Raw genomic sequence first — 24,902 nt, forward strand, 5'->3', positions numbered from 1 at the left:
TTAAACAGTACATTCCAGCATATTGACTACATATCAGACTTCTAGCATCCCTGCTAAGTCAAGATAATGCACTTCATCCTCTTCCTGAAGCCTACTTAGATGGCTCCCAAGCACTCATGCAAACCTCAGTACAGCCTTGTACATCACACTGGCACAAGCTTTTGGGTTTTAGTGTTCAGCTGTCTCCAGCTGACACATGGCTTCCATTCACAAGGCAGATATAAAAATTGTAGTCCGAAACTTTGTATTAACTGCCTTCTGGAGGCACATGGGAACAAGAGACCATCTCACAGAAAAGTTCCTGACAGGGCAAGACAGAGCTCACATTTTTCTGTTCTTGGGTGTTTTATTCATTTTGCAAGTGCATGGGGGAGACACATACCAAGCATCACCTGGTTTAACTCCCTGCACATGAAGCCTAGGCTCTCTACATCACTGCCAGCAGGTACATACCTCTTACGGACCCGGAGCACTCAATGAATGCCTCATTAAAGGACCTAAATACTTTTTTTTTCTCCATCAACTATACAGAAAGCATAAACTCCAGCCTTGGACACTTAAAAAAAAAATAAATAAATGCCACAACAATGCTATCTCGAGCACATATTCCATATTTTTTTAAACACAGCAATGATAGAGAAGCATCCCAGAACCCAGGCTAAGAAGGGACACTGCAGGGAGAGCTTCAGCAACAGGGACTGCCTGGGCCCTGCAAATGCCTCATTCTTCCCTTGGGCCAGAGAAGAATTTATTTGTACTGTTGTATCAGTAGACACTTTACACCTTCATCGCTTCAACTATATGGGCAGAGAAATGACCTGATTTTCAAATAAATTCACCACATCCAAGAAGCATGAGGCTTCTGTTCTCAAAGTCCTCACAGTACGTATGCCCCTTTTTCAGGCACTCTACAAATGCCAACAAAATCTTTCCACATGACTAATTTTCAAGCTGAACTGTCCTGATAAATAGACTGACTCACTGCAGAATTTAACTATGCATTAGGTCCTATTAGTGAATTAGGCCCTTTTGTTTTGCTCCAGAGCACCGTCAAGAGCTGTAACAGCTTTCCTGATTAATGAAGAAGGGAGAAAAGTTATTTCAAAGACAAGGGCAGATTAGCCTGTAGCTTTAGAAAGATGGAGTATTCCATCAATAAGAGCAGCAGAAGGTGCCACAGGCTTTGGCCTTGTAGATGCAGGACACATGGAAGGTGGGACACCTTTGATATTTGCTCTCCATCCACTCCAATCCTTGAGCTTTGATTCATCTTGTGTGAGCTCTTGCACAGGATCCCTGGTGGTTTCTGACAAAGGACTTGTGCTTTGCCCTTGCCCCTAAGCCTGCCCATACACCCCACAGGATATATCATGGTGAAACTAGACATTTTGTAAAGTGACTGAAAATGGTTTACAGGTGTTATAGGAATGACCCAGCTCTAGTTATCATGGAGTTATTAGTTCCCATGAACATACCTGAACATCTCTTAAGACATTTCTCCTTTGCAATATCCATTGGTATTCATATTTGTTTGCAAGCCCACACCATAACATTGATCACCTTACAGCACTTACTTTCACAGTGAAGACTGCTGCAAAGTACAAACATATTTCAGCATTTGCACAAAACGGCTAGTTTCACAATATGATGGTAGCATTGATCTTCAGAGCTCTCTTTATTGAAGGAGCTCCATTAGCTACATCAATAGCTTCTTTGTCTTGCTTTACTTTTAGAGTTTCCTCCATTGATCCAATCCTAACTGGACAAGGGTTATGTGTATGGGATTTTTCTTTGAGAATGGAAGGGATTTTGAACCTCAGTCTTAAAACAGACCTCAGAATACAACAGTGTTTTGGAGTGTTTATTTCCCCAGGGATTCACATCTCCCTCTGTGGTGATGTGCTTGGAGAAGACAGGGATGAACCTCAAAACCATGATGTGTGTCCAAAGCTAAACTGTTTTTCCTGGGGAGCTCCTGTATGAGGTCCAAACCCATACTCAAAAGGGAATAAAGGTCCACGATTAATAACCCACCTGTTAGATGTCATCAGGGACACTGCTCCTCACAACAGATTCCATTTCTGAGCCAGGGTGGATGAGCCCATTGCATGGAACAGCATGACGAAGTATCAGAGACCTTCAGCCACATCACATGGACGTTTCCACATAACATCTGAGCAGTAACTTCGGCTTTCTGGTCATATGAAACCCATCTGTGCATCTTTCCAGGGCTCATGGTTGAGATGGTTGGGCATCACCTCGAAAGGTCTCAGCATAACCTTACCTATACCTAGTTTTGTCCTTCTGTACATTTTTCAATTCTAGCCTGTTGCCTAAATTGCTCTTTTTCCTGTCACATATTCCCACAGACATGAACTTACAGGCATCAGATAGATCTTCCACACCTAATAATCACAGGCTCTAATTCAGAAATCTCTCATCTCCCACTTCGCAGATGGTAGTCTAAAGGTCCAGACAAAATTAAAACCTTCATAATGATCTGCTGCTGAGTTTTCTTTAATAGAAAAAAAAACAAAACAAAACAAAACAAAAAAATCACTAAAAGTCCAAAGATGTGTCCAATTTTCCTTCTCCCACTTCAGGAAACACAGGAACTTTTTTTTGCTCCTGTACAGACAGCTGCCTATCCACATTCTGCAGGCTATTGTGTATTAACTCTAACCTACATCTTTTCATTCACGTTTAAACTGCCAGGCACAGCTCTGGTGCTACATAAATACTAAATAACAACAGCATGACACCAAGTAAGGCGGTTTAAGAAATGCAGCTGACAGTTTTTTCTCCCCTGACATTTTTACTATGAACATCTTTGCCTCTGTCATTTGACTCAATGGCACTGCAAACTACATAACTGTAATTACTCTTTGGTTTTCATAACTGTAATTTCTCTTTAATATGACGTAAACCTGATGCTTCACAAGGATAATAACTGAGAGAGGGGGAGGAAAGGCAGGAAAGTGAGAGGAAAGGCTTTCAGAGACAGAGTGGTTTCTTGTAGGTGGCTATAACACTGACAAACAAATAGGAACAGCAAAGAAATGAGTCAGTAAAAGGAATTCAATTTTAGTCCTACAATACGTAGGCAAATGATAAATAGAAAGGAAAAGAGAAGACAGATACCATTATCCCTGAGGATGTGATTATAGACAGGCAAGCTGGGACCTTTCAGTCCTAAAACCTTCCAGTACTTAATGAAGTGACTGTATTTCTGGGTACAGCTTCAGCACAGCTCCCCAGTGATAACATCTAGCTTCTGTAAACTTGTTCTGACCTAGAACAAGAATTATTAAACACATTTAGATACTTCAAACACTTGTAAAAACCTCCCTCTCACCAACTATCATAGTAATTCATTATAAATCCCAGACTGCCCAGGAATCCTCTGACCAGACAGAATTATTGCCAACAGCACATCTGAGCTGTCTGGAAGCACGCCATAGGAAGAAGTAAGGATGATAGGACAGCCCTGTGAATTTATGCAGATAGCATTCATTTATTATGCTGTATCTGAAACAAAGGTGAATTCTCATTTGGTTTAACAAAATGAAGATCCACTACACTGGAGCTCTGCCACTACAGAAAAGGAAAGGTCTGGTCACGAGAAACAGTCCTGTAGTTCTCAGCTTTCAGAGATGAATGAAAATATAGTCCATAACCTACACAGCACCAGTAAGGTCAGTCAGTAGAACTAAATAAACTGAACCCAAAGCCATGCTCCCCTGAAGATGAAGGAAACACACTCCCACTTAGGCTGCGGTGCCTCAGGAGACCATATATTTTTGGTTCATATGATCTGGAATTCTTCCTGTGTACATATCAGCCCACTGATTTCAGTTAAGTTATTCTTGATTTACTTCAAGAATGGAAAGCTGTCTTTCTGCCTCCAGGATTTGACCTGAAACGGCATATTTTTTTACCTACTTCATTTTTACAACTCGTTTTTAGAATCCTATTTGCCATCTTCTTCAAGTGCACAAAGATCATTTTGACTTATACCACTGTTCTGACCAAGAGAAGGATTTAAGGGGGATAACAGTATTCCACCAGCACCACAGAATTATCAAGAAAGTCCTCCTTTGCACTCAGCTACTACTGTCTGTACAGTAACTCACATACTGAGATGTTCCAACTTAAGACCAAACATGGACGCTGTGACTTCTGACAAATTCCCCCTCACTCAGACCTTGGTTCCTTGAGTAAATTATAGTCTTTATCCCCCCCACAATCAGGAACATCTCTGGGAAATATTCTGAAACCACAAATGGAATTCAGATCTTGACTGATGGTCAAGTGGAGAATCCATCACAGTATCTCACTGATTACAATTATGGACTATTTCCAGAAAATAATACACATTTTGTAAAACCATGGTGCTTTGATGCATACTTGTTGCACTTCAGCCTTATCTTGAGATGTTTATTCAACAACTTATTCCTAAGTCAACAAGCAAATTAACAGGTAAAAATAAGTCAAAATGACCAGGAAGACAACATCCCATTAGCTTATGAAACAGCTGGTCAGAGCTGCCTATGCCATTCTAACCTAGCTGTTTAGCAAGAAGCATCACTTCACATCCTCCAGTTTCAATATCTGGTCTTATTCTTCAGGGGTTTTCTGCAGACATTTTCTCCACTGCATCAGGCTACATTTGCGGCTTTTTGCAGTTCTGGTTTTTGGTGTCTGAAACTTTTGCCACAGGGCATTAATTGCAGTAAGCGCCTTAGCGCAAAATGCCATGCACCCTGTCTCCAGCATGTATTACCTCTGTCCCCCTGGGAAGCAGGATGCGCAGTCAGGTTACATATGAGATGCTTGAGTGAAAAGCAAAGATGTTATTTCTAAGAGGCTCGCAGTCACCTTCAGACTCTGATGGCAGCTGGTGGGAAAGCCGAGTTTGCAGCAGAAATTGCCAAAGATGGCAAGGGATGCTAAAACAAGTTTCTGTGGGACTCACCCCACTTAATTTTAGCCATTCAAAATGGCTAAAACCCAACCAGCTACCTACTCCTATAAACCCGCACAGGAAGAGTACCAATGCCAGGGGATAATTTAACCCACCTTTCTTAAATAGGATCTCTCCTCTGTTAAGGTCAGACTTCAGAGGGAGACGTGATGGCAACACATGCCAGAGGAGCAATAGGGAGAATGAATCCAACCTGGCAGCTCTCTCCAGCAGATCTGAATGTCAGCCATGACCATATATTAAGTCACTACATATTGAAACAGAAGTGTTAGCATCAACCCTAGCTTTTCATCGTCTTTAAGAATATGAACTCCCTTTTTCTCCAGCACAGAAGCACTCAATTATTCACCTAAAAAAAAAAAAAAAAAGAAATAATTTGTCTATACTTATTTTTTTCTTCAATTACTGCTTTATTTTTAACTGGTTTTATGTTCCCATGGGTTACTCACCTCTTTCCTTTGATGCAAAGATAGATCAGATAATATTAAGTGTTCTGAGTTAAAGTTCAGGGTGCCTGCACAGTAATATTTCACATGCATTTATCTCCGTCTATACTCCCGCATGGTTTTCAGGGACAGAAAAAGAACCCATGGGTGGAGTTCAGTAATAAGTCTTTACACTGCTGGGTTTCCTTGGACCCATTAAAATTTGTTGCCCTGAAGTGCAAATAGCTCATTCTTTAAAGATTTTATTATCACTTACTAAATCTGTTATCTGTTTACCTAGTATTACCTGCAACAAAGCTTTTAACAAATGGTTTCTTCAACCACCTTTTTTTTTTTTTTCTCCTAGCACATATTGGATGCTTTATTATATCCTTATTTATTTTTAAGCTGGATGCACTTTTTATAATCCCATATTTTCAAGAAAACTTGACTTCCAAGTCCAAGAGCTGCACATTAGATCGGGATTCACAGATATCTCCTGCCAAAACTGGTTTCATTTAGATTTCAATGCAATCTCATTTATCTTCCACTGAAGATTCCCTTTCTCCTGGCTTATCAGCTTGAGCATCTGACAATATAACACCAACAGTGACCCAAGATAACTGCAGCCCTCCTGGATATCCAGTTATTAAAGCTGGAGCCAGCACCTTATCTATTGTGTTGGGAATGACATTCTGGTTGGACAGGACCAGTCTCAGCATCCTTGAAAGCTACAGAACTGTCTGTTTTGATCAAGCTTCTCAAATTCATTAGATACCTGAGCAGACCACAAGATAGATTTTGATCTGTTTCTACGGGAAAACATTCTTATGTGCTGCCATATTCACATGGAAACACCTGGGATGTTAAGTAAGAAGCTCCCAAGGGCACAAGACCTTCACACCCTGGTATGGCTTTGAGATGTGCAGCTTCTAGCAGTGCTGCGAGGCCAACAATGACCTGATTCAGTTCCTGCTCCGGTGCCAGACCCTGTGGGGCTGGGATGGCATACTGACATCTCAGCATGGTTGCAAACAAGTCCACACTTTTAACAACCCTGTTTCTACTTCAGTAGCACACCCTGCCTCCAAGAACACCTCCACCAGTAGGAGCTTCCCCCCGCACACCACCACAAGCTGTTCTAACCTCCTCTGCACTGCTGCTCACCTCATTTCTCCAGACTGCAGCTTTATTCCCCATCAACAGCTTCCACTCATGTACCATCTGCCCCTAGAGAGCTGTTACACTGCACTCATTGCAAACATATTGGACCAGCAAGAAAGGGGAAGGATGGGTATTTAGGAATGAAGTAGCTAGAGAGGAATAATGAGTCAACTAGGGAAAAACATGCCCCTTTGGCCAAAAACATCTTCCTGCAAGGAAATAAGAAAATCAATCAATTCCAATGATCATAAGCACATTGATCCATCAAACACCCACTTAAATGAACAGAAACAGGTCTGAGATCTTGGTGGAACACGAACTCCCATCTGATCCACTATCTATGCACATTACTCATCATTTCACCTGCAGTTACCAGCAAACTCAGGCAGCCACAGTGCCAAGTACACTGTGCCATCACAGGCCAGAAGATCCTCAACCAACCTAGTTCTCAGGAAGCATGATTAAGACCACGGGCATTGAGGGAGGATGGGATGTACGATGCTCTAAAATCTTCCTTGAAGTACACTGGCAAAAGGACCCATCCTCTCCCAAACCCCGTTGGTCCTTGTCTGAGCAGCCTTCTGTATTCTTGCCTGTCTCTTATCTCACTAAGCAAAGAGTTAACTTCTGTGCTCAGACACACTGTCCTTTGTACTCACCAGTAACATTATCACTGTGCAGCATGTAGTCATATCAGACAACCAACAAAGGTCTTCATCTGGGGACTGCACACAAAATGAAAGATCATGCTCTTTGAATAGTGCTTTGAGACACAAACAAATGGAAGACAAGGCCAAGTGAACAAGAAGCCCTGACTTCTGCAACATTGCTGGGTTAGGATGGCATTTCTCCCAGTGATTTCCACCTCCTAGCAGGCATGCTCACACAACAGATGCCACAGCTCACACAGCCTCAGCATCTACTGCCAGTTCCCATGTGGAGTCACCAGATCTTATACTGATGGGACTAGCTGCAACTCTAGGAGTTTCCGAGCACAGCAAATAATGATCCCTTTCCTTGCCTTTTAGAAGTGCACTTAATGCTAAAGTACTGTTAAACCTGGAGACTCAATGAGACTTCTTGGTTGTGAGGACTAATTAATGTCCTGAAGATACTATCCTCTGTACTGCACTATCAGCAAAATTCAGACAGCTTTACATAGATCTTGCAAGATTTCACTGCAGAGTTGGATATTTTGCTTTAAGGAACCACCAAAGCTTTCAACCAAAAGAAACCTCAACTTTTGGTCAGCCTTCCTGTACTCCTATCCCCATGCCAGGGTAAATAAACCATGGGACAGCTGCAGAAAGCCTCACGCCTTTAACAAAAGGGCTTGCACCATTGTGGCCACAATCCGGACCTGGTTTACATTTTCCTCACCTAAAAGCAGCACTATTAATCACAGAAAAAATGTTGTTGCTGCCTGCAAGTGCCATGCTATTGATTTTACTATGTCTGTGGGATTCACTGTGATAATGCAAGATCAAGAATTTTTCTCTCTGTGCAGAAAAGAATTTACTTTGCCATTCAGAAGTATTTATGAGGTTTCTGTAACATTATTTAGGATATCTGTATTTAATGTTTCTCCTTCACATCAGCATTTATTCTTTTATATTTTTAATCTTGTGAGTGAGCTCCCTTGGCCTATTGTAGTTGATCCTCAGTTTAATTTGAAATGTTTCATTTTGTTCTGTTTTCTATTCTTAGCATTAGGAACAAAGATATCTATTCTGCCCATACAACCACATCACACAGACATAAAAGTAAAATGCCTGGCACAACCAGAATGCTCTCTATGTAGTTATAGGAAAGCCAAGGGGATACTGTTCTTAGAATAACTGATACTAGGAAGCAAATATGGGTTTACATTTCTCGTAGCTAATTATTTCAAGATTTAAGAATATTCTGTAATGGACAGAAAGAACATTGAGGACAGGAGAAAGTCTTGTTTATGTGTTACTCTGCAACACTGCATGTACAAAAAGGAAAACACAAGTGTTTTAATGGTGACAAGACAGAATGGTAACCCATGATAAAGGCTGTGCTCCCTCTTGACCTTTCCTCAGCCCCAGCTCTCCCTACAGCGGATGGGCTCCTCCATCCTGCAGGATGGACTGCCATGCCAGCGCCACTGTCAGTGAATGTGCTAACTGTGCAAGGCACGAAAGGCAGCAGGAGCAGCTCTGGTCCAGGCTCACAAAAGCAGCACAGAGCACAAGAAAGCAGTGGTTTGTTCCACAGGAGAGACAGAGAGCTGGGATTGGGATTACTCACAGACATCTGAATGCTTATTACACTCATTTGAATATTGTAAGGTGGGAGGGAAGTTTCCAATTCCATGTTTTGCAGGGATGTAGCAGTTAAAGGGAGATGTAGATGGGCACTTTTGGAGCAAACATACTTGCTCCTGCCACAAAGGGACAGGGGCAGCACAGGAAGCCACTGCTCAGTCCAATTAAGGGGGAGAAAAAGCTCTTAGTCTGCTCAGATAGCGGAAAGCATCTTTAACAACTGTCTCTTGAACAGCAAAGGGGGAGAGCAGAGAAACAAATAAATCAGTGCAGACAGTCAGTCTGGCCGCCAGGTCAATGCTGAAAGACAAACCAACAAGCTTACAAATTCCTTTAAAATAGTGAACTGGAACCAGGAAATAACACACAAAAGCCTTGTAATCAGCATAAGGAAGAGCTGCACAATTTTAATTGCCAGCGGTATGTTCTGTTTGAGGTAAGGGGTTTACAGCTGCTCTTCCTGCTTCCCTAGCAGGCTGTCAAGAATATCTGCAAGGTCCCAAGAATATCTGCAAAGCCTACCAATGAAGACTTTACTACAGTAAACCGTTAAGAACAGGGTGATGGCAGAATCGTCCAAAATAAAGATCCTGCCACCCTTCAGTAGCAGCAGCAGCACACCCCTTGTGCGGCCAAAACAGCATCACCGCCTTTCAAAGCCAGCAATTTCATCAAATCATGTTTTCCCAGCAATTGCTACGTTGATAGAGAATACAGCTCACACCAATAAGAAATCACTGAATTGCCAGTAGTTAAAGCTGTAAAATCCAGCTCTGTTCAAGAAATCTGCAAATAGCAGCACCTTGGGCACAGCCACCCTGAAAACTGGGTTTTGATATGTAACCCCACTAACTCCAGCAACAACTATCCATACTTAGAGCAACCCAGAGGAAGAAGGACCCAAGAGATTCATCAGAAAACTTTCCTTTGCACCATGTTCCCTCCAGATGGAGTTTCAGCCATCAGAGGTTGTAAAAATGGTCTTGTACAGACCGACCTGCAAGGCATTAGGAACAAAACAAAAAAAAACAACAATTACCTTTCTATCATAAGGAAAATAAGGAGAAATTGTTTGGGATATTTTACAGTTTTTGCCCCCAAAATATACAAAAGCTGCCCTCATGATACAGGAATATACTACATGGGAAAACAGAAATAAATGAAAGCCATTAAAGGTAGTGTTATGGGATCCCACAAAAACTTAAATTTGCACACATGTACATCTACCTGAACTCTGAAAGACAGTGATGAAAACATAATTCTTAACCACGTGACGGAGGACAGTGGCTCCTTCACACCCTTCTTGCTGCTCTGCAGTGTTCCCAGGCAGACACAGGGCACAGTCACTGCAGGATTCTGCCAAAATACTGCATTTGGTTTGAATCACAGAATGATTTGGGTTGGAAAGGACCTTGAAGCTCATATAGTTCCAATCACCTGCCACAGGCAGGGACACTTTCCACTAGACCAGGTTGCTCCAAACCCCATCCAACCTGGCCTCGAACAGTGACAGGGATGGAGCAGCCACAGCTTCTCTGAGCACCCTGTGCCAGTGCCCCACCACCCTCACAAGGAAGAGGTCTAGGAAAGCACTAGCCCGCATACCTGGTATAAACTAAACTAATGGTGATGAAAAGCAAATATGACCTAGGCTCAAGAATATAATGACAAGCAGCAGAATATTTGTTTGCTAACATAGTATCATCTCAACTTCAGCTTGTTTTTAAAGTAAACTTAGTTGTGTATGACCCTCTATATCACATTCTCCTATACTGAAGTACCATGGCTCAAATTGCTGCAGTTGCTAAGGTAACTCATTTTTTACAAATACATCCTGGGCTGCTATAATAAATTCAGGGGGTGTAAAATATTAATTGCTCCAGGAAAGAAGCAATTTTCCAATGGAAATACCACATTCCAGGCTTTACGGTGCAAATTACTGTACATATAATATACTGCTTTTCTAATCAATCATTTTCAGAAGTAAATTATGAAGGTCAAATAGCAGTATCTCTGTGTATAATTAATATTTGTGTTGATACAGCTACAACTGATTGTTTGGTCATTAAAGTTAGTCATTAACTATTAACCTTGGCATACAGCCTCTTTAACACATAACTAGCAGCTTCTTTCATTTAATAATTGTTTTAAAATAGAAACTGTGTCAACCACAGATTAATTTTAAAAGCCTCCATGGGCTAAAAATAATGAACTAATCTACATTTACTAAAAGAACTGATTTCAGATGATTATTAATCCCTTTTCAGGATGCAGGGAGGGAAGAAACTTGATCCTCAATTTCTAACTTTGAATGTGATGAATCTACACTTAACCCAAGACCTGCAGTCAGTCAGACTAAAGCATCCAAACAATCTATCAGAACTGGGCCCAAGGGCTGAAGTTTCTGTAGATCCCATCCAAGCAGTGAGGTGATAATACAGCCAAGGCTAAAGCTCAGGAAGTCCAAGCTGGGAGCTACTAATGTAGTTTTTGAAAGGCTGAAGCAGTAAATGGGGCACAACTACTGCAAGCTGCAGAATAATCAAGTAATTTACGCCTTGAGGCCAGCAAGGTAATCACAATTACCTTACAATCAGTCTTGCCAGGAACACACTAGCTAAAACCAAGCAGGCAAGTTGGTGATGGGACATGCAGGGTCCTCTGCACTTGCCTGGAGCCTTGTATTTCCAAGATTCTTTGCACTGCATTTACAAGCTCAGAGGACCTAGCTGAGGAAGGTCATGCAGAAGACTCACACAGCAGGTTTCGGAGCACGAGAACATCACACCAATTCAAGCCATCTCACCCACCTCCCATCACCACCACCAGGAACATAGCTTGTTGTGGAAAGACTCAGTACAGCATAGCTAGTCTGATAGAAGACCAATAGCTTACATTGTTGAGCTGGTAAAAGGCTCCTTTCTAGTAATAAAAGTAGAAATCAGCAACATCCAGATGAGCAATTACCCACTAAGGTACCAAAATGGTGATATCGCTATAAAATGTATTTTTTTACAGCCAGAAAAAGGGTGGAAGACAGAAAGCTCAACATCTGCTTCTACCCAAAGTAAGCCCTAAATTGCTTGGTACATGAGACATCCCCTTCCTGAGACAGGCTGCTCCTCCAGCCTGAGCTGCTGCCCACTGACAATACTGCCAACAGCTTTGCTGTTTCCCATAAGAGCACTTGTAAGAGAGACTGAGGTGGTGTACAGACTATGGAGATTCACCCATTTCTCTCCCAGCGTATAAGCCTGGCCAAGGCACAAGGTAGGCTCTAAGAGCAGCTCTGCCATGCACCTACAGACATCACATCTGCTATCATACTTTAAAGCACAAAAATGCTCATCACCCCTCACTTGAACCTTCCCCTTCCTCTGCAGCTTTTAATGGCATATCACATACAGTTAACTGCTGTAGCTACTTCTCATGAAAAAGGGAAAGCTCACACATGTTCTGGGACTACAGGGGTGCTGTAGGCTGAAGCCTGGCACTGAATCCATGCCTGCGGCTTCTGTGCTATTACTAGGCCTCATTTAAGTGGTCCCCTTAACCGTAATGCTCCTAAGGAGAGAAAATCATTTAAGTAGCCTCTCCAGCAGAGGGGGCAGTTATGCTGAGATCCCTCAAGGTATTGCCCCTACTCTCTTGGACTTGCAGGACTTCCGCACCAAGCTTAAACACACAGGACACAGACTTTTGGGGTAATAAGCATTTATAGCAGTTGCACAAAAGCATATGTATGGAGACAGCATTTTTTATGTTTAGATCCTGTTTCAGTTCCTAACTTCAAGAGTGAATACTCTTATGTGTTACTCATATGACCTAATTCCCAGCTGTGATCTAGGATGAGCTCTTCAACAGCGGCCTCAGTGACTCCTGCAGAGCTGGAACACCCTGTGCTCCTCCCGAAGCCTAGCCAGGAATAGTGACGCACATCTGCATGCTCTGGTACAGCCCCCAACATTTGTGAGCCACTTACAAAGGAGAAAGAGTCCTAAAAGTAGTTTTCTGTCATAGGTTCCAAGGCAAGACCAATAGCACAGCCACAAATGAGCAGCAAACAAGGCAGCCTGGGGACACTTTCAAGGAAAGAAGTGCTGGCATCCTGTGGCTTTCCTGACTGAATTTCAACAGGGAAACAGTGGGGTGCTGCTCTTCAACCAGGCAGCACTGAAAAGCTTCACATGAAAGGGCACTCAGACAAATCATCTCACCTCAAACACTTGCCCTGTTTCGGGGTTGAGAGAAATTACTTATTTGCTGACGCTTGACAAATTTAAACCCCAAACATATTTTTCCCAGGCACTCAGGCTGAGGTGTCAGGTATAAAGATTTCCTGCTGCAGCAATCCTCTCCCTTGCTCATCATCTCTACAGCTGTTCTTCACATTCACACCTTCTCCTGCAAACAAGTGCAAAGCAAATGTCTACTGCTTATCTTAGGCTGCACTTAATTAAACTCTTGTTATCACATTTATAAGTGAGAAGCATTCCTGATGTGGTGCTTTTTACTCCATTGCTGTAGCAGGACAGATAGGTAGTAAGGACAACGGTATTCTGAAGACTGCTCTGGTGCTAAAGCCGAGAGCTCATTTTCCAAACCCTGTTTGACACATCATAAAGGGAGCCATGCAGTGCAGAAGATCAAAGAAAAAATAACATTAAAATGTTACAAAAGAAAATATTCCTATTTGCTGTCAGTAGCTCCAACCACTCAGGCTGAAAGTGGCAAGTCACCCCACAATCACGCTGGCATGCTCTATCAAAGTTTGAAATCAAAGTCTGCCTCAAGTCCATTCTAGAGTGGTAACAGAATCACAGAATGGTTTGGGTTGAAAGGGACCTTAAAGCTCATCTAGTTCCACCCCCCTTCCACTAGAGCACGTTGCTCCAAGCCCCATCCAACCTGGCCTTGAACACCGCCAGGGATGGGGCAGCCACATCTTCTCTGGGCAACCCATGCCAGAGCCTCATCACCCTCACAGGGAAGAATTTCTTCCTAATGTCCAATCTAAATCTCCCCTCTGTCAGTTTAAAGCCATTACCCCTTGTCGTATACCTACATGCCCTTGTAAAAAGTCTCTCTGTATCTTAGATATATATATATATATATATATATATATAACGTAGGGATAATAATTTTATAAGCCTTAGAAAAGACTACTCTAAGCTCTGTGTGCACCTGCACAATTGCATACAGTTTTGCTGCCAAGAAGTAGCTGGTGAGACAGTCTGCAAGACAGATGGGCTCGTGAAAATCTCTGCTGAATCTAGTAGTTAAAAATAAAGGCCATGAGCTCCAGTGCCTGTCCAGCATCCAAACCTGCAAGACTTGGTGCTGCAGCTTCAGTCAACTGACATCATGTCTCACCTCTCCTTTGGCTTTCATCAGCCCTTTTTACATTCCCAGTAAAATCTGGCCAATATTTACTAACCCTTGTTTCACAAAATGCTGTGGAATGAGAGGCAGGGTGAACATAGCTTGCAGGGTCTGCTTCTGCATCACCCACTGCAACAGCAGTTAGGGAACTTCTCCAGGACACTAACATATTTCTTTGGGGAACATCTCTGAGCTGCTGAAATCATGGTGCAGAGCAAAGACATTGAGAGGAAAGGAAGTAGCTGGTGCTCTCCAGAATCACTGATGTTTGAGATCGCAAATTTCCTAACTGCTACTGAAACAGGCACAAAACTGTCTACAAAGCAAAAATCGTGACTTGCAGGGGTTTTAAACTGAAAAGGAAACTATTCTAAAACCTTTAGTTCTTCACTAAGAAGCAAGTTAAACGATTTCAAGGCCTCTCTGATAGTTTCCTATCACACCCAGAGGAGCACTTGACAGCAGTTCCCTACAACAGCATATCTGTGCCACCAGCAAAACCTCTTTCTGCCTGCTGTCACTCAGGCTACCCTGGTCACATCATCACAGCAAAGTCCAAGAGCCCTGCACAGGCAGGTCCTGTAGGGCCAAAACCAGCTGGACAATGAATGAGAGGTGAAAACTGTCCATTAAACAGCAGCCATGCTGTGCAGGTAGAGCCTTGAAGCCTCAGATCGAGCAGCAGCCATGGTGCAATTCTTAACTGGTGCAAGTGCCAGAGAAAAAAGGAAAATAAAGACCCAAAATTTAAATAGCACCTTATATTTTGAGGGGAACTGACTCGTGGCTTGCTCATTGGAATGTAAACAGTCATTTCTGCAATTGCAACTGCTTTCTATTCAGAGCAGGCATGCAATGGAGAGGAAGGCTGTGGGCATCTGCACTGCTTGCCCCTTGATACCATGGTCTGATCCCAGCACACAATGCCCACCCCTAATCACCCACTCACCCACCCATCAATGCAAAACCCCTGTCCCTCTTCCCGCATCCCCTGGCTCCTGCACAGCACAATGCACACCCTGCGAGCACCTTTGCAATAGGCAGGGCACTCACTTACAAGGGGTTAACCACTGATTTCATTCCAGAAATACACTGAAATGTGCAATTGGTGCCACCTCCCAAATGAAAAATTTCTGTGCAAAGTATGACCCACTACTCACTTGGAAACAACAGGCAGGTGGCACGATTCATTGCCTTGCCTACCATCATGCAGACCTTATCAATGCAACTCTTCCTGTGGTAAAAAACTGAGACTGGTAAAAAAACTGAGATTGGTAAAAAAAAAAAAACTGTCTGGTAAAAACCAGAGAATATTTTACATACAATTCCATTTACATCTTCACTGGGCTTGGTTGGGGTAGCAGTTTTTTCCCGTCTTTAGTAATGCCATTATCACATTTGACTAAATTCTATGAAGACTGCTTGAACGACAGTCCTTTGCTCTTTTAATATCTTTTACAGCATTTTTATTTGGGGGTTTAGGTATTTTTCTCTTACAGTGATTCAGCAAACTGCTCTGGCTCTGTTGCAGGAAAGCACACAGGCAGTTTTAACGAGACCAGGCATCCGCTCAATACCAGGACTTCCTAAACTGGGACATGAAGTTGATCATTGCTGAAGCACAATATTGGAAAGCCTTTCAAAATTATTCCCTTTAACCATCTGTCTCCATTTTATCACAGCCATCACTGGTAATTTGGGATTCTTTAACCAAATCGATCACTCTTTCAGAAGCAGGAGGAGGAAAAGCCCCCAGATACCTGAACCTCTGCTTTCCCTCATTGAAGAACTTGCCAACAATTGATACTACATGATGAGGAACTTGTTCAGTCTTGTATGCCTTCAAAACCAGACCAGGTTTGCTTGTTCAAACCAGTCAGTCTCACCTCTGTGCCTGGCAAAATCTTGGAGCAGGTTCTCCTGGAAGGCATGCTAAGGCACATGAAAACCAAAAAGGTGCTTGGTGACATGGCTTCACTAAGGGGAAATCCTGCCTGATGAATCTGGAAGCCTTCTACGATGGGGCTATGGAACTGATCGATGAGGTAGAGCAGTTGATGTCATTTTCCTGGACTTGTGCAAAGCATTTGACACTGTCCCACACGACATTCTTGTCTCTAAATTGGAGAGAAATCAATCTGATAGGTGGACCACTCAGTGGATAAAGAACTGGCTGGATGACCACAAGCAAAGAGTTGTGGTCAATGGCTCAATGTCCGACTGGAGACCAGTTACGAGTGGTGTCCCTCAGGGATCAGTGTTGGGACCGGTCTTGTTCAACATCTTTGTCGCTGACATGGACAGTGGGATTGAGTGCGCTCTCAGCATATTTGCCGATGACACCAAGCTGTGTGGGTTGGTTGATACGCTGGAGGGAAGGAATGCCATCCAGAGGGACCTTGACCCGCTTGTGAGGTGGGCTGATGCCAACCTCATGAAGTTTAACCATAACAAATGCAAGGTCCTACAGCTGGGGCGCAGCAATCCCAGGCACAGCTATAGGTTGGGCAGAGAAGAGATTCAGAGCAGCCCTGTGGAGAAGGACTTGGGGGTGCTGGTCGATGAGAAAACGAACATGAGCCAGCAGTGTGCGCTCGCAGCCCAGAAAGCCAACCGTATCCTGGGCTGCATCAAGAGAAGCGTGACCAGCAGGTCGACAGACATGATCCTGCACCTCTTCTCTGCTCTCGTGAGACCTCACTTGGAGTATTGTGTGCAGTTCTGGCGTCCTCAACATAAAAAGGACATGGATCTGTTAGAACAAGTCCAGAGAAGGCCATGAGGATGATCAGGGGACTGGAGCACCTCCTGTATGAAGATAGGCTGAGAAAGTTGAGGCTGTTCAGCCCGGAGAAGAGAAGGCTGCGTGGAAACCTCATAGAAGCCTTCCAGTATCTGAAGGGGGCCTACAAGGATGCTGAAGAGGGATTCTTCACTAGGGACTGTAGTGATAGGACAAGGGGTGATGGGTAAAAACTTAAACAGGGAAAGTTTAGACTGGGTATAAGGAAGAAGTTCTTTGCTGTAAGGGTGGTGAGGCACTGGAATGGGTTGCCCAAGGAAGCTGTGAATGCTCCATCCCTGGCGGTGTTCAAGGCCAGGTTGGACAGAGCCTTGGGTGACATGGTTTAGTGTGAGGTGTCCCTGCCCATGTCAGGGGGGTTGGAATTAGACTGTCTTCAGGTGCTTTCCAACCCTAACTATTCTAAGATTCCATGATTCTATGGTTCAGTCTCCAGTTCTTGACCTAAGTCAAAATCAAGTGTCTTTCTTTCAAACATGTTTTAGTCTGTCATACGAAATAACTGAAGCTGGAGGAATAGCTCTTGGAACACTTTCCTGGTGTATTCCAAGAAATACACCAGAAAAAGTGTTTCTTTTCAAGAAAGGTGTTTCTGGTGTTTCTGTTGTTGAAATCCCCTAATCTCACACAACTGTACTAATGTAAGGCCTATTTGGAGACACGTAAAACAGATTCAACAGAAACAGTACTTAAGATATACTTAAGATATACTTCACCCTGATGGACAAGGTTTCTTCTCTGAGTCCCTAAAAAGTATTACATTATGACTGGCCATTCTACAAAGCTATCCATAAGCAGCCCAGGGGAGTGTTTCAGGGACTTGAAAGCAGCTCGCTAGGAAATTGATCCAACTGTACAGAGATGAGACACTTGCTAGAAGTCAATAGAATTTGATCTTGCAGATGCAGAAATGGCCATATGGGACAACTTTTTGTAACCAGCTAAGAGAACTGTGAGATGTTTCCTGCATATGGATCACAGGCGCTGCAGGAAAACCATGGTGGGTGGCAGAACCGAGCAGAACAACATTTTGGGGAGGCTCACACACTCCAGCTGCTGCAAAAAGCCTCCTATCAACCCCTCTGCCCCACAGCTGTATTTGCACAAAAGACAACAGTAGTTTCTTGTAAATAACCACATTCTTCATTGGGTTTTTTTGCCCCAGTGTTCCTGTACCAGGAACAGCTTGCTTGTTTTAAAACACAGAGCGTAGCAGAAGGGATCACAATCTGTCCCATGCGATGTCAGTCAAAATGCTCAGGTTAACAGGCATCACCCTGAAGATCATTCTGCCCTCTCCTGCAAGGCAAACAACTGCCTCCAAGGCACTGCAGCACAATGCCAGGACCAGCACAGCACTGCAGAAGCACATGCCCAGCTTTTACTTCTTACTATAGCACTAAAATTTATCCTTCTTCCTTTTGTCCCCCCACAAAATAAATAAATAAAATTATCTGCTGGAGCACGCTGCCTGACAGTGACCTGTTACACCTCTCTAAGCCGCAAGGTGAATGAATACAAAAGACAATGAGGCCAGAAAGCTGAAAAGCTACCAAAGCCTTGTCCCCTAGACATCCTCCCACCAGTTTCCCCATCTTGCTGTCCTCACAGCTTACAGCTTACAGCTGTCCTTACAGCTGCCCTAACACAGGCACATCACCTGACACACATACGCATAAAGCTTTTCCCAGAGACAGTGATGTCACTTTTTTCCCCTTATTCAGCAATACATTGTCCCAGAAGTCATCATTATCCCTGGGATGATGACTTCTTGTGGTTAAAACTGGGTTCAAAAGATTTTTGTTCAAGCAGGATGGCAAGGAGACAGATGGATGGACAGAGAGCTGGCTAACTGCCCTGCAGCCTCCAAGCCAACCAACAGAGATGCAGTGGCTTAATATAGGCTCCATCTGCCAGGCCAGAGCTCTGGAAAGGACAACAGGTAGGAAAGCACATAAGCAAGCACTTCACTAGATGCACATATCCCCCACACAGATTTAGGGCTTAAACAGGCAACATGCTCTTTATGCACACAGAGGGTCAGGTTCTCTCCACTTTGCTGAGGAAGCGGTGCACCCCTCTGTGGCCAATGGAGCCAAGCAGATGCTCTGAAGATGTCCTTGGGGTGCACTGCCTATCCCCACTGCCATGCTGCCAACATGAAGACCCCCAAGCCACCCTGCCACAGCAGCACATCCTGCTGCTTCCTACCCACAGCAACCATGGAGCTGCCTGTTCCCTCTCCTCCACTCCAGAAGGGGTAGGGACACCTCTGCAGACTTTGGTGTCCACTTCTTAAAAGCTTAAGTTAGGACCAACAGGTTCCCTCATGGGTGTCAGGAGAAGTTCCCACAAGTTGCAAAAGCTCCATCACCTCCTTGGAGAAGCTCTTCCTGCAGTACCCAAAATCTATAGAGCCTTTTGGAATGACCAAATTTTGAATCAGTGTTGAAAGTGATGCTTTAACACATGTGGGAGGCTCTCTCAGAGACCCCTTCCATGGGAACATCCCACATTTCAGAAATATTGATCAAACTCTGTGTAAAACTCATCTTTCTCCTGTGTTTGTTTTTGTAACATTGATTTGGGTGGAATTAAGGGCTGGGCTGGCAAAAGCCTCATAAAAGGCTCATGACTAACATAGATAATCATGCTGGTGTCACCTACTTGTCATCTCTTGAAGGTAATTTAGCAAGCTGGTGGCTTTGTGTGAAGAATTAATGACATTTTAATCTGTAAAAAATCAGGCAGAGGAAAATAAGCTTTTGGCATCATACTAAGGAATAAAATTAACACCCAAGCTCTGTATGCTGAGCTGATATATAGACTTATTTGGATGCACAGTTTTAACCATTCAAGTATTACTAATACACTTGCAAATTTGAGGTGAACAGGCATTTACAGTTTTCTTTATTTAATAAAGGATTTCTTTCTGCTGCATTCTAGGGCCAACCGAAGGGTAGATGCATACACACACTGCAGGATTCACAAATTCAACCCGACACAAGCTCCTGTGGGACCATGGGACAATTCCCTCTTATGAGCCTGAACACTCCTGGGTCTCATGCTTTTGGTGAGCTGCCATGCAAGTCACCAAGGAAGAGAGAATGCAACATAAATACACAAATAAATTCCAACCAGCTTGTACAGAGCTAACACCAACATTTGAGTTTGCAGGAACAAGATTTCTTTTTTTCTTTCAGAAAACAAACAAACAAAAAGATACCATCCCCAAAGAGCTTGCTTCAGAAATCAAACTTCTGCAAAGACTCAGAATACCAGGTTGGAAGAATCCTCAAGGATCATTTGGTCCAACCTTTCTATGCAAAGCATGACCTAGACTAGATGACCCAGCACCCTGTCCAGCTGAATACTAAAAGTGTCCAGTGTTGGAAATCCACCCCTTCACTGGGAAGATTATTCCAATGGCTCATTGTTCTCATTGTGAAAAAGTGTCCTCTTATGCCCAATTAGAATCTCCCCAGGAGTAACTTGTGCCTGTCGCCCCGTATCTTTTCCATGGGTCTCCTTGTAAAAAAGGAATCTCCATCTTCTCTGTAGCCACCCTTTAGATATTGGAAAAGGCTTGGCAGAAAGGATATTAACTGTTCAGTTCTCCCTGTTCTTACAGTTCAGTAATTTGTTTGTGAAATAAACACTGTTGCATTCAAAATAAAAACTAACTTTAAATAAAGGAAGAATTCCTGCCTGTTGTTCTTGCGTATCTTGCTCAGTGTCACATCCCAGGTTATCCTGTGCTCCTACAGCTACTGCAAAGGCGCCTGCTGGCTGCCAGTACTGTCAGGCTATGAGACGCCACACACTTTATCCACATTGGCTTATTTGCAAGTCTTTTCCTTTTAATTTTTAAACATCTTGCTCACAGCAAAAACCTAGAGAATACTTATAAAAGACATTATTACAAATATGTTGTGACTGCTCAGTTTAGTTCTTATTTTGTTCTTCCTCGCTCATCTCTGCTGCATTGCTCTGAGGTACTAATGGACTTGTCCTCACAGTACAGATCCACTCTCTGCCTGGCAGATGCTACCATTCCCATCCCTGAGCACAGAGCTAGTGCCGTTTATTGCAATCACCCAGGTCTAACTACACACCTACAACACAGGAAGGTAGTGAAGGTGAAATGTCCTAGTTCAAAGTGCTTGTTCTAACCTTGGAGAATTTTATTATATGGTTATGTACCTACAAGTTTATATATTTAAACAGCAAGAATTAACACACTACACTGTGTTTCTATAGATCTTAAAGCAAGGTCTTTCAGGATTTGTCTTTATTTTTTTTAAACCAAGGCATAAAAACACACTCTTTACCTACAAGACAAAGCAAGTTCTGGCAGGCCATACAGTCAAGAAACATCTTCAGCACACAAACCAGAAAAAAAAAAGGTCTCAGTAAACAAAGGTGCCTTTAAAGTTTAATGGATCATTCCTAGGATGTGATTAGCAATGCACAGTGCAATGTAATAAAGCAAAATTTAACCTGGAACTAAAAGACAACAGGTTGTAACTCAGAACACACATAGAACTGTTCAGTTCGGTGCTAGCTGACCCAGTGGCAGGCTGGCACAGCACCAGGTTACTAATCACTGGAATAAAATAGTTGAGTGTTTCTGCACCTCCTCAAATATTTTGGAGCCAGCCTCATTCTTGGATGCCCTTCTTGGCTCAATTTCAAACTGGTCACAGCCTGGCATGGAAAACTGCCTCTGCAATGACTTTGCAAACAGAAAACCTACCAAATAACAATTAAAAACAAACAAAAAACCCAAAACAATCCAAACCAAAACCAAACCAAAAAAAATGGCCTGTCCCACTTCCAAGGACATTCTGGCTTCACTACCAATCTGCTAAAGATACAAAAACACAGCTAGTGTTTGAAAAAGGCACTGTGTGATCCCCCAGCCCTGGTGCAAATACATAGAGGTTAAACACAGCCAGGGAAAGTGCAAGCCCTCTTCTATCTCAATGGAGGAGGAGCCCTCAATTGTATAAAAACAAGAAGGAAAATGCAAAGGAAAAAAAAAATAGGGTGTGAAAGCAAAGGAGAAAACAACTGGAAGACCTTGTAGCAGCCAAAGAGCTGACCTTTGCTTGCAAGCTCTCTCATCTGTCACCATAAAGAGCTATCAGAATAGTTAGGGCTTGCTTCAATTTACTGTCACATAAAACAACTGGAGAAGCAATCAAAAGCTGGTTTGGTTTTCTCAATAAAATAGAAAAATTGCAGTAAAAACAGTTTCAGGCAAAATGAAGTGTCTCAGCAGTACCAGACTGACCCTGTTTTGTTTTCATTCCTGAGACTGCTTTAAAAAAAATAAAAGCTCTTTTTGACATGAAAAATTAATGTGTTCCCTTTTGAAACAGAAACCAAATTTCACTTTTAATTGCAACATTATTAACTTTCTCTTGCTCTTTGCAGAAAGTAATCTGAATTTGTAATTCATTTTGCTACTCATGCTCAAAGCTCCTTGTAGGCAGTAGCTCATTTTTAAAAATTGGTCAGCTATCACAAAACATAGATGATTTGTATCAGAAAGGTGCAAAGCAGAATTTGCTTATGCCTTGAAGAGTTCTATTAAAATTAGTGTTGTGAATTCGAGGTTAAATTGCTGTGATTTAAATGCTGAATCGTTCTGCCATAATGGGAGAAAGGAAAGACAAGACTGACCTCCACCACTGTCTGAGCTCAACCAAGACCCAACAAAAAGGAACAACATGGAATAACATAATGCAAATTATTTCCAGTTGCATTTGCTGTGTATTTTGGAGTAATTACTTCCTATCCATGTTTGCTAGAACTGTACTTGGTAGAACTGTACTTGGTAAAACACTGAGAGGTCTTAATAGCCAAAACAGAAGTAAATTTTCCTGGGAGCCACTGAGAAGAAGCACCTATAACCTTCTACCCTGCTTACCTTACAGAAGAGGACAGGAAAAGAAAGAACTGAAGTACAGAAACACACAGGTGCTAATACTGGGCAAAAGGGAAAAAAAAATCAGTGGGAAAACAAACATTTAATGGGCCCTTATTATGTAAAGATTGCACTTTAAATTTGCCCATCTCCTTGATTAGGCCTATTTGCAATCCTAAAGACTTGCTTGACATTAATCAAATCACACTAAATGGAAAGATGAGTTACTCAGCTCATAAACAAACTGCCCCTTCAGTGCACAAGAAGCTTCTCGCTACTACTTCAGCTTTCCACACCAGACTTTCCCTCCTCTTCTCCTGATACCAGGTTTGCAGATGCAGTACCAGAGGGCACAAGCTTTGCACAACTCAGTTCCTGCTTCCTTAGACATGGAAGACACAGGTATCTGAATGACTTCATCAAAAGACCATGGTTTATAATCTCTGCATTATTCACCAGCTGCTTCAATTGCTCCTAAGAAGCATCTCCACAACCCCACACACCCACCTTCAGCTTCCATCACTGCTCCTGTGCTGACCAAGAGCCAAGTGGCTCCTCTCAGTACTTCTCCATGATTTGCATTGATATAGCAACTCTACATGGTTTAAAACACACCTACAGCCACCTCCTGCAGTGCTCAGCATACACACAGGTAATCTTTGGTGAGTTGTGGCTTCTTTGTATCCAGTCAGGTCACAGCATGGCTTCTGTCACACAGACTGATAGTTGATCCCAGCAAGGAAAGTCAGGCAATTACAGAAAAAACTTTACATTCTTGTTAAGGATTCAACTGCATTGACAAAAGTAAGATGGCTCAGGTTCAAGGTTACTCTTACGTCTCTAAATTCCCATGCTCAGCAGCATACTGAATCCAACATCCACATGCATCTCCTGCCATGCCTGGAGGCAAGGTCTGAGCAGAGTACAGCAGTTACCTCTGAATGGATTTCTTTGCTTTGCCCAGTTCAGTTAGCCCTTCAACATTGTTGAATTCATAGTTCATTGCTGTAGTCATACTTCCTCACTCACCTTCTGCTCCTAAGTGTGTTTCTTTCCCCTTTTAGATCCGAAAGCTGTCACAGTAACACTGCTACAGCTTTGCAGAGGTCTGTTTGCCTGCATAGGGATGCAGCTAGCAAGAGCAACTGAGATAGAGCCAGGCTCCTACACCCCCAAGAAGGAACATTCTTCCCCCAAAGCTCACTCAAAAGCATCCAGATTCCCCATTTTTTCTAATAAGGCTACAGTATGGCATAGCTTGGAAGTCCATGCCACTAACACCTTCCTTCAGCAGCACTCCTTCCAAAAGATCCTGTCTAACACTATTACGTGTGAAGTGGCCTTGCTCAGCCAGTTTACAGACTCACCTTCCTATCAACCTTCTTTCTTGACTTATGTCTTCAGGAGGCTTATTTCTCTTGCCCCCATGACAAAAAGCATGACTAAAAGAAAATAAAATAAAGGATTTTTCTTTTGGCAGCTGTCAGAAAAGCTGAGAGAAAAGAGCGGGGCATATAAAGCGTTTTCTCTTCTCCATAGCATTCAGAAGCACTTTCTGTCAACATGATAACCCCGACCCCAATTGCAGTTGTCACCGTTCCTCCACCAAACTGGGACTCAGCATTCAGAGGAGGAGAGGAGTCCTTCCCACTCATACCAACAGAAAACAAGGCACACAAGCTTTTGGACTTGCAGAGACACAAAATGAAACATATTCTCCCCAAAACAACAAAAACCCTGGCTGTACAGAGCAATGCAGCCAGCAAGCAGAAGGAGGGACCAGTGCTGGAAGATGGATCATGAGTCAGGACCTGGGTTTTTGAATTGCCAGTTGAGCAACATTCTCTCACAATGAAAAATGAAAAAGCTTTTCTCCAAAGGGAGAAGATGAAAATTCTTTAAACTGAAAAAAAAAAAAGCT

The 24,902-nt window shown here is 42.9% G+C and overlaps 1 protein-coding gene across 3 annotated transcripts in view; it reads right to left on the minus strand.

The window, feature by feature from the left end:
- Positions 1–24,902, minus strand: part of MDGA2 (MAM domain containing glycosylphosphatidylinositol anchor 2) — a 389,024-nt gene that overhangs the window by 311,906 nt on the left and 52,216 nt on the right. The gene's annotated exons all lie outside the window — the stretch shown is intronic.

The sequence above is a fragment of the Neopsephotus bourkii genome, unplaced genomic scaffold (assembly GCF_033783945.1).
Source record: "Neopsephotus bourkii isolate Nb327-2 ecotype Australia unplaced genomic scaffold, CSIRO-AGI_Nbou_v1 NB_740, whole genome shotgun sequence".
NCBI lineage: Eukaryota > Metazoa > Chordata > Aves > Psittaciformes > Psittacidae > Neopsephotus > Neopsephotus bourkii.